We start from the raw sequence: 10,821 nt of genomic DNA on the forward strand, positions 1-10,821 counted from the left end.
GTCCTTATAAAAGTTTACAAAAAGTTCACATATGCATAAAAATGATCATATTATTAATAAAATAGAGGGACAAGACTAGATACCTATAAGGCCTTCTTTGTTTCTTAACTGTATTATTTTCCCCTTCTCGTCATACTTCACCTCCACAAGATTGCATGCTTCATGAGGACAGGAACTCTTGTCTTTTTTTTAATATATGTTTTTCCCACCATCACGTAACACTGTGCTCAGTAATAATAATTGATCATATAGCATTTCAAAGTTTACAAGGCATTTTATATATTATATTTCATCTGAACCCCACTCCGACCCTGTAAGGTTAATGCTACAAGTCTCATCCCCAAGTCATGACAAAGGCAGAATTTTTTTCTGGGTCTTCCTGTCAAATGTAGCACTCAATCTACTAAGGCAGGCCACTTCTCTGTATACAATATTTGCTTAATAATTGAAGTGAACTAAACTGAATTAAATTGAGTTATATTTAAATGAATTGAACAGATTGTAGGAATTTGCATGTTTATCCACTATCTATCCTATACGGAAATCCCTTGACTTAAAAAATATCAAAATTAGCATTACAAAATGGATTCTTCTTGTTCCTTATATTTCTCCCTAAAGAAAACTGACCCCCTCCTATTAGAATTTGATGGTCCAGTTGACTTAGAAGAGCAATTCTTTGCTTTCTGTCAAGGAGTAGTACAATAGCTCCTTTTACCTTCTCTGAAAAGATTGTAAAGTGTCATATAAAGAGGGTTTTTTTTGAGGTTTTTGAAATTGATCTGAAATAGTCAATAAGTCAAGATCATAGCTGTTACAAGAAACATAATAAAACACTTAATAGAACTTTTCCAGTTCTTACAAAGAGTCTCTAAATGTAAGAATATCAGACACATAGTGCCTAGAATATAGAATGTATATAATAAATATTTGATTGCTTGATTGTCACTCAATTTTCATGTTGTCTATTTCAGAACACAGTCTAGGGCCAACCTTTGAGAAGAGATACTCTGACTTTAAAAAAAAATTTTTCCACTTGAGGATAAAAGAAGTAACAAATTCCATTCCTTCAGAATACTTTTGACCTATAGCTTTCCAAAACTCTGAGATTAAGTGTAAAAGATTCAAGGAAAATCTTTAATTGAATCAGCAGTGAAAGAGGAAACTAAAAAGAACAGTGGGGAAATATAAGGGAAATGATGTCTGAATAAGGCTCTCCTTTATGATTAGGCATGTTAAAACTTTCCTGCCATCTTGATGCCTAAAATTTTCTATTAACAGAGGAAAATAATATACATATATACATATATATGTGTGTGTGTATGTACATATATATATATGATATTGCAAAATTCTTAATATGGTTTTAATCTTTAAAAGTTTTAAATGTTTAATCTACTATTTAATCTACTAAATAGCTATTAATTACTTTTTAACTTAAAAATATATAATTAAGCTACTAAATAAAATATAAGTAAACATAAAGCTTAAATAGCTATTTTAGACATCAATTTAAATAAAGCTATTAAACAAGAGCAATTAAACAAATAAAGTTTAAATAATGTAACTAAGCTTTTAAATAACTTAAAACTACAGCAAAACTTTGGGGATAACTTATGTACACAAATGTATGTGTATCTGTACATATACATGCTTTTGTATCTTCATATGTGTATACTATTTTTAAATCTACCTGTCCCTCCTATTAGACTGTAAATGCATGAAAAGTAAGGATTATTTTGTTCACTTGATCTGCAGTCCTAGCCCTTAGAAAGCTGCCTAGTACCCTCCCTGTCTTAATAAAATATATGTTGATTGCTGTTGATAATCCGCAGTTATATAAGGCTTAAAATGTAAATTCTCCTAAAAGAGACAGAAGTGACTTCTATGTATAGTCATGGGTAAATCCATTTTATAAGAACAGGTTTCTAAAAGATTTTGCCATATAACAAAGTGTTTATTGCTTTAAGGGTATTAGGAAGCAGAGAAGCAGGAGGAGAAAAGAGGATTGACACCAAATTTTCATGTTGCTATTCCAGACTATTATCTAGAGTAAACCTTGGATGAGAGATATTTTGACTTTCAAAAAAAATTTCTTCATCTGAAAATTCCTCCAATCTACATAAGTAGCACCCTCCCTTTTCCCAAAGATCTCCTTTTCACATCCCTGAGGTTATAAAAATACTGGGGTATCTGTATATTGGTGATGCAAATCACTAGAGAAAGGAGTATCTGTGACATAAATTGAAAAGTCAAAATGAAAAAGATAGAGATAGGGTGGAGTCTGAAAGGTCTAAGGATTGGCATCAAGATCAATAGGTTGACAAGGCCAGCTAAGGAGCCCTACTATGTCATTCCAAGGGTAACAAATGGAAAGGACATACACTATCCTACTCCTAGTTATGCCACATCAGGTTCTTTTTCAAAATGTCCTGATCTATGTAGTTACTATTGATATCTAAGGTACAGTGTTAGGTGTGCTAAAATTGAAAAGATGGAAAAGGCAAATAGTAATGGAAAAGAATAAGATAAGAACAGAAAACAATGAGTGGTACAATTTGACTAGAATACTAAGGCCTCCATATTTGTATGAAAATACATAAATACAATCATTAATTAGATGAATATTATTTGAAACTAAGTTTGGACATGTAGGGAAAAAAATTGGGGATGAAATTTGCTTCCCACTCTTCCTCTTCAGCTTCTGAACTGTGACCATCTGTCAAAAAGACTGTGGAGAAAAATGAAGGCCTAGAAAAGAACAAGAGGAGGGAAGAAAAGGAAATGTTGGAAGGCATGTTATGATTCAGAAGTTGAGAACCAAGATTAAAGCTTTTTTTAAAAAAAAAGAATTAGAACAGTCGCCATCAAAGCCCCGCATCTTCACTACTTAAGTCAATGCCTACAACCCACATGGAGAGTGAAATATTTTAATAGGTGAGAAATGTCCCACATGTCAATCTTGAGAGGAACCAGTAAAAAATTGCTTAAGAGTTTTGCACTTAAATGTGAGGCTATTTTGGCAGCAAAATCTAATGAAAAGAATATTGTACTGACATCTAAGACACCTACTTTCTAGTCCTGGATATTATACAAAATTCTCCTTCAAAAATAGATAAGTAAGGAATGTTACGCTGAGATCAAGAATTTTTTTTTTGCCTTGCTTTGTATCCCTAGCACTTAGCACAAAAGTGCTAACATATAGGATGTGTATAATACACTAGTGTTTTTATCATCACATTTTAAAAAGAAGTAACAAATATATAAAACAGCAATTGCCCAGTAGATATGTAACCAAAGGAAAAAACTGATGTAACACATATAGAAGCTGAGAGTCCTCATCTAACCTTTTTTTCCCCATACTAGCAGGTTGAGACCCACCCAAATTATGTAAGGGGATAATGTCTCCAAAGTATTGGGAGAAATATATAACTTTGTTCCTCCTATATCTTTGAAGTAAGTAACCCTTTATAAAAACTAAAGTGGAGTGGTTAAATGGAACTAAGACCAGTGACTGATCTCCTGAAAATGGGAAAAGCATGGTTAATAAGGGCTCTAGTCGCTGTCAGTAGACATTGCCCTGAGATAGAGAGGCCAGAGGAAACTGCTTGAACCTGGTGACTTGCTCCTGCCTTTTCCTCATTGGAATGACACTCCACTCGGTTTGTCAGACCTTTGAAACAAATCTGAACAAATCTTTTAATTATTCCTTGGCTTTTTTCTGGTAAGAGGCTCTTAACAGCCTGCTGGATTTCTCTAAAGGACTGCTCCTTTGATGTCTGGCTCTTTCTTCCTTATTTATACTGATACACCTTTAATGACCTGACAGACCTTGCATTTCCTCAGGATTACCCAGCTTTACCTATGGGGTTAGGCTAATATTGTTAAAGGCAGGTAGAGTCTGTATTCTTGGCCTCCCAAGTTGAAACTGAATGTGTTTTTTCTTAAAATCATTTTTTATATTCAATGGTTAAAGACCACGTATTATTAGTGATATCTATAGTACTATAGTACTTAAGTTATATTATGAGTGAATAGACCTGTGGGCTAACCTGGAATCCTAATCACTTGACATTTGCTCTGTGGAGAAAATATTACAAATTACAAATTATTGATTTACAAATGAATAGTTCAGAAGTTGTGAATTAACACATAAAGAATGTTAACTTCTTCTTTATTCTTGTGAAACATTCTGAGAGAAAAAAATAAGATATAGTTGGCTTTGTTTTAGACATGCTCTACACTTTAAACATGAATGTTTAAATATGAATGTACATTACACAGATTTTTTCCTCTTTATTTTTCACTTTTTCATCTTTTTTTACAGACTGCATATTTTTAAGTTTAATTTGCATTATTAACATTTTCTCCATCACTTAACTAAATAATTGACAAAACAATAAATCAATTCCCTGATTTGTAGCATTTCTTGATTTCCAAGGTGTAAGTGGTCACACTGGAAATTTAACAGTAAGTTCTCGAGAGTTGGTTTGAGTTGGCCCCAGCAGCCTGCTGACTGATTATTATTGATATTTACTGTACTTAAAATGTTTTAATATTATTATGAAAATTTTTTTAAAAATATGGAACACTTCACAAATTTGCATGTCATCCTTGCACAGGGGCCATGCTAATCTTCTCTGTATCATTCCAATTTTAGTATATGTGCTGCTGAAGCGAGCACCACTTTTTCATCTTTAAAAAGATACTATTTGTTATGCAATGCTACTCTGGAGACTTAGGAGGACAGAATCTTACTGTTATAACTATGGAATTTCCAGGCTGGACAAGCTCTTAGAAATCATTCAGTCCAACTGTCTCAGATGAGGAAATAGATCCAGAGAATTGAAGTGTTCTACTAACCATCACAAAAGTAATTAGTAGTAGAAATGGAATCCAAATCCCAGATCTTGGCTTTAACTATGCTTTTCTACTCCACCAAGCTGCCTTTAACTTAAAATATCAAGGAAAAACTTTTCTGTATGCACATAGTTCTGTCTTAGTTCTGAAAATCTTTGGGGAAAGGAAAGACCATTTTATCATCTAAAGAGGTATCTAAATGTAATTTTCTGGAAGGTTTTTTTCCCACTCAGTAAATAGCCCTCAGCCATTTTCTCAGATAGCAAGTAAATAAGTCCAATTTAATATATAAAATGTACTTAATATAGAAGGTATGACTATCTGAACATAGATATGGATGAATATTGAGAGGTACATATAGATCTTAATTTTAAAAGAACTAATTTGATGTTTTTATTTCCCTTCTATAAGGCCATTTTTCCTTACATAGAACAATTTTCTTTATTTTTTTTTAGGTTTTTTGCAAGGCAATGGGGTAAAGTGGCTTGCCCAAGGCCACACAGATAGGTAATTATTAAGTGTCTGAGGTCAGATTTGAACTCAGGTACTCCTGACTCCAGGGCTGGTGTTCTATCCACCTAGCTGCCCCCTTTATATGTTTTCTGATCACAACTCTCTCCCTTTCCTCATTCCCTTAGCCTTATATATCTGATTTTTTTTAATCTTTTCAAAACCTCTTCTTAGTCCACATTTCTTTATTTCTATCACTTCCTTTCAGATCCTTTAGTAGAATCAAAAACATGCTATTTTTTGTGCCTAGATGATTTGGACAGATTGCCCTAACTGCACATGGAACCCTTTCAACCTTTTCTAGAATCTTCCCATGCTATTCTCCTAGAATTGATTCCTCATTTTATACGGTAAACTGCCTTCCTCTTCTATTTCAAGACTTTCCTCAAGAGTTATTCCACTTAGGAAGTCTCAAAATAACTACTTGAAATAATAGAGAAATGAATGAAAGGAGGTACTAGAAAATTATGATGTTCATGGACAGGAACAAAAATTGACCCCATTTCTAAAGAGCTTCAAAGTTCCAACTCTCTTCATACAACTCCAAAAGATAGATAATAGAGGCATCACCATCACCATTTTACAGATGAATAAACTGAGGGCTAAAAATGTTAAGAGAATTTCTTAGAGTCACACAGGTAGTAAGTGTCAAAGCCAGGATTCAAATTTGTTTCTTTTTTTTCTTCTCCAAGTAATAAGTGTCAAAATGGATAAAGAAGCTGATAGCAGATTCTAGATCCCAGATTAATTCTTTTCTACCTGGCCACATAATCTTCCTTTAAAAAAAATTGTACAATTTCTCTTCAACTGCCTTTCATATTCTTTCCTCTCAGGGGAAAAGAGAAAATTTCAAATGCTTTAAAATTTTTTGCATGACTGTAAAGAAATAACTACCCCTCACTCTCTGAGCTTTTAAACTCTAAAAGGATCTTTTGGAGAGGCTATTACAAACAAGAGGAACACCATCCAGGCACTGAAGGAGAGAGAGGAGATAGTTTGGAATTGAATAGAAAAATATCTATTTAATTGGATCAAAAAAGTTTTCCCCACAACAATCTAGAGACATTTGGTATGGAGATTTTAATACTGGGTAAAAATAAATTTGAAGTATACCAGAGACATTCAATTAAATAAGAAATTACACTTCCAGATAAGACTCCAATGTAACCTCTGTAAAAGGTTAGTAGCCTAGTTCTTGTGCCTGGAGAAGATGTACTTAGTATAACCTTCTAGAGAAAAAGCAAATAGTCAAAAACAGTAAAACAAAACTGAAGACAGTAACAATGACCAAAAGCATCTATGATGGCTTTCATTATAAATGCAACAATGTTTTTAAAAAATGATGTAGGGTGGGGCTTCTAGGTGGCGCAGTAGATAAAGCACCTGCCCTGAAGTCAGGAGTACCTGGGTTCAAATCTAGTCTCAGACACACCTAGCCATGTGGCCTTGGGCAAGCCACTTAATCCCATTTGCCTTGCAAAAACCTAAAAAAAAAAAATGGTGTAGGGAGTCTCTTAACTCTAGGGGCACAGATATAGCATATATCTGCATCCTTTATTGTGCAATTAAAGCTGATAAATTTTGAAACCTTCTGAACTTGAAGTCTTGTAAGAGGAGCTGCTGGTATGTTTAAGAGGACTCACATATGCTGAATTTCCTAGGTTCTACCTGGGAAAGATGCAAGAAATCTCTAAAATATATATATTCAACTCTAACATGTTAGGAAGGAGCTTCAGATAAAAGAGTTACTTCTAAAAAACAATATCCTCTGAAGAAAGGTATGGAATTTATAATCAATCCAACAATATTAACATAAAATTATTCAAGTCAATTCAACAAACATTTATTGTCAACTATATGCAAAGTCTTGTTGTCAATGTAATGGTGCTGTTGAGCATTGAAGATATGAAAATAGAAGTGAAAGACATCCCAGTCAGGGTACTTACAAACAAATGGGGCAATAGGAAGACATTTCTACTAATAACTATCATCAATCAATCAATAAGCATTTAAATACCTTTTATATTTCAGACACTAGAGCCACAAATGATACAAAGGAGGATTTGATAATTGCAAAAGAGAAGTGATGACAAAGTACTATGAGATATTTTAAGTCAGAGATTACTTTTAGGTTGATTGAAGGGGAATATGGAAGAAAAGGGTTAGAGAATGTTTCCTGAAGAAATAGGCCAGTCTTGAAGAGAGGGAAATCAAAAGATGGAGATGAAAAGAGGAGTGGAAAATCCATTTGAGTGATGCCAGATGGCTTTGGCAAAGAAATTTAGGCGAGGACAAGATAAGAAGGAATAATAAGTATAGTTTGGCTAAAATAGAATATGAACAGGTAGGAGAATTCTATAAAACAAAGCTAAAATGGTAGATTGAATCCATATTTTAGAGAGTCAATTGAAGGGTTCACTTCAGTAACAGAGATACTATTTTAAAAAAAGAAGAGGATATACTTTATTCAATATACAAGAGAAGGTCAGTTGAATTTTTTGAGTATGATAAAAGAGTGGCATGAATTAGGAAATTAGGAAGATTACTCAACAATAGAATGAAGAATGGGTGAAATAAAGGATATGCTGAAGTCTGGAACACCAGTTTACAGTCCAAGTGAAAAGAAATGGGGGCCCAAACCAGGAAATGGAAATGAGGAAATTAATTCATGGGACACTGTGAAAGTAAACTCAATAGGAGATGAAAAATGACCAGATAGAAGAGATTACTCCAAGAAAAGAACAACTTCATAACAACTGCAAGAAAAGTCTCAAAGAAAATATTATTTTCCACAAGAATTAAATGAATATCTAGAAGAAATTAAATAAGAGATCAAAAAAGAAGTAAAAACTCTTAAGGAAATATTTAGAAAGAGAATAAATAGCTTAAAAAAGAAAGTTGTAAACTTTCCCCAAGTTAATTTGACTTCCTGAAAACCAAACTAGACCAAAGAGAAATCAATGATTCCTTGAGACAGTGAGAAATATTAGAAATAAAAAGTCCAAAGATTGAAAAACAAAAGGAAATAATAGTGTATATGAGGTTAAAAAATGACTTGGAAAACAGGTCAAAGGGAGATATCATTAGACTATCATTAGATCAAGAATCATTGGACTCTGAAAACCATGACCAAAAACAAATCTGGATACTATACATCAGGAAACCACAATTTAAAGCCTGCCTATATCTATTAGAATCAGAAGGCAAAATGAATTTAGAAAGAATCCATAGATCACTTCCTGAAAGGAATCTGAAAAGGAAAAGTTCCAAATCAGAGTCAAAATTCACAGTTCCTACTTTAAAGAAAAGATACTTTAAGCCTCCATAAAGAATCAATTCAAATACTAAGGACCCACACTCAGGATCACACAAGACCTGGAATTTTCTATCAAAAATGGCAAGAAATTTAGAATTCAATATACCAAATGTCAAAATAAATAGGCTTATAACCTAGAATATTTTACCTTGCAAGCTGACCATAATTCTCTGGGGGGGGGGGGGGGGGGGGGGGGGGAATAAACTTTTAAATTAAAAGAGGATTTTCAAGCATTTCTGATGAAAAGATGAGAACCAAATAGGAACTTAAAAATGCAAACACAAAAGTAAGGAGAAACCTAGAAAAATGAATGAGTATTCAGAGCCAAAATGGACCAAGTTTCAACCTTGTGAATTCTGAAATATCAGAAGAGTCATCAGAGGACCAGAAATTGGAGTCAGTAAGAAACTCAGAGAGTAGCTGCAATATTCACCAAGCCCAGTAAAGAGCAAACCTTGACTGCTTGTCTAAGCTTGTCTTGGTTGTTTATCCAACCTGTTTGATCAAGACCAGTCATGAATCTTCAAAGTAGCTGAAGCAACAATTCCTTCAAGTACCAAAGCAACTCATGCAGCATCTGGCTATGCTATACTCTTAAACATAGTGGGAACTCTATGAAATGAGGACTCCCAAGGCCAGGAAATAGTCCTTTGGGTTGGACTTGAGTCCAATCTTCTAAGGAATAAATAAGATTCCCCAGTCTGGATGAATGTCTTTGTACTTCTGATTTAATCTACAAAAAGTTAGAGAGGGGAAAGTTTTATAGGAAATTTTTAGACACTTTAAATTTGGGCTACAAGTAAGAAGTGAAGCCTGAGAGAAGTTAGAGGTCCTAGGAATCAATTCTATGGAAGGGACACTTAAAGTCATGGGAGTAGATGAGGACATCAATGAAGAACATGTAAAAAGAGAATAGAAGAAGAACAAGGACAAAAATCCTAGGGAACACCTTTAAGGGACTGAAAGGAGATCAAGGAGACAAAACCTGCCTTCTAAAATCTTATATTTTAATATATATCAAAATGATTTTGGTGATTATTTTTGTCCGTTGTTTTGTTTAGAGTGAGAAATTGTTTCATTTTTCTTTTTATTTCAATAAAAAAACATTCATTTAATATTCATTTTGTTCACATAACATAGCTTTCAGGCAGATGACTTACATTAAATCTACCAACTTTTCAGCACACCAAGTTTGTTTTGCCAAACCAGGCAATGAAAATAAGGTTAGAAATGTTGTTTAAGTTGGGAATCAATCATGCCTAAGTCAAAAATCAATATTACTAAAAAAAAAAAATTAACTTGAATATGGTCAACTAATGGCAATCTAAAAACTATTTCCTTTTTAAATTTCTAGTAAGTATGTAAAATGAATATTTTGCAGCATTATATCTAGAGGAGGCATTGTGGTATAATTGGAAAAGTACTGTATGGCAAAGACAGAAAGATTGATTCTAATACAAGTTCTGCTGTTGTCTGACCTTGGGCAAGTTGCTTGACCTCTCTACTACTACTCCTAGCTTTCAAAAACAAAATTTAATAATTGAGAATCCACTCAGACACTTTCTTGGAGAAAAGAACATAATAAAGCTCCAAAGGAAGTAGCCACAATTTTACTCTACTCCTAAATTATATGCTGTTGTACCACCATTTAACACTAACTATAAAAAATATATTGTTGCCATAGTAACTGTCACATGGCATGATGCTAAATCACTTTCTGAAAAGTTCATTCTGAACATACACAGAAGCACTCATACACATATACATAGAATTTCACTTTTTTTTTTTAAGAACATAAACAGATTTCTTTCTTTCCTGTTAGGCAGTATTTTCAAAAAATATAAGTTACTTTTTAAATGACTATAGTTCTTGGAGCTAGACCATTCCAATGTCATCAGTGCTATCATCTTACCAAGCTTTTGGTAACTTTATTCTGTTGCAGGGACAACCCTAGACAAAATTGTATTATAATAAAACTATTATTGTATATTGGGAGAGAGAGAATTTTATTGTAAAGAACACACACACACACACACACACACACACACACACACTTCATGTGTTCCCACATTCCAAACCATTCAAAATCAAAGTTAATACATAAGGTTCCCAAGATGAAAAGGTCTAATTTATTCCAG

At 33.3% G+C, this 10,821-nt stretch overlaps 1 non-coding gene across 1 annotated transcript; it reads right to left on the minus strand.

Annotated features, from left to right (window-relative positions):
- Positions 1 to 4,574: 4,574 nt before the first annotated feature.
- On the minus strand, positions 4,575 to 4,681 carry LOC141503562 (U6 spliceosomal RNA). The gene has a single exon (XR_012472910.1). It is a non-coding gene; the product is annotated as a U6 spliceosomal RNA (small nuclear RNA).
- Positions 4,682 to 10,821: the final 6,140 nt, after the last annotated feature.

The sequence above is a fragment of the Macrotis lagotis genome, chromosome X (assembly GCF_037893015.1).
Source record: "Macrotis lagotis isolate mMagLag1 chromosome X, bilby.v1.9.chrom.fasta, whole genome shotgun sequence".
NCBI classification, from domain to species: domain Eukaryota; kingdom Metazoa; phylum Chordata; class Mammalia; order Peramelemorphia; family Peramelidae; genus Macrotis; species Macrotis lagotis.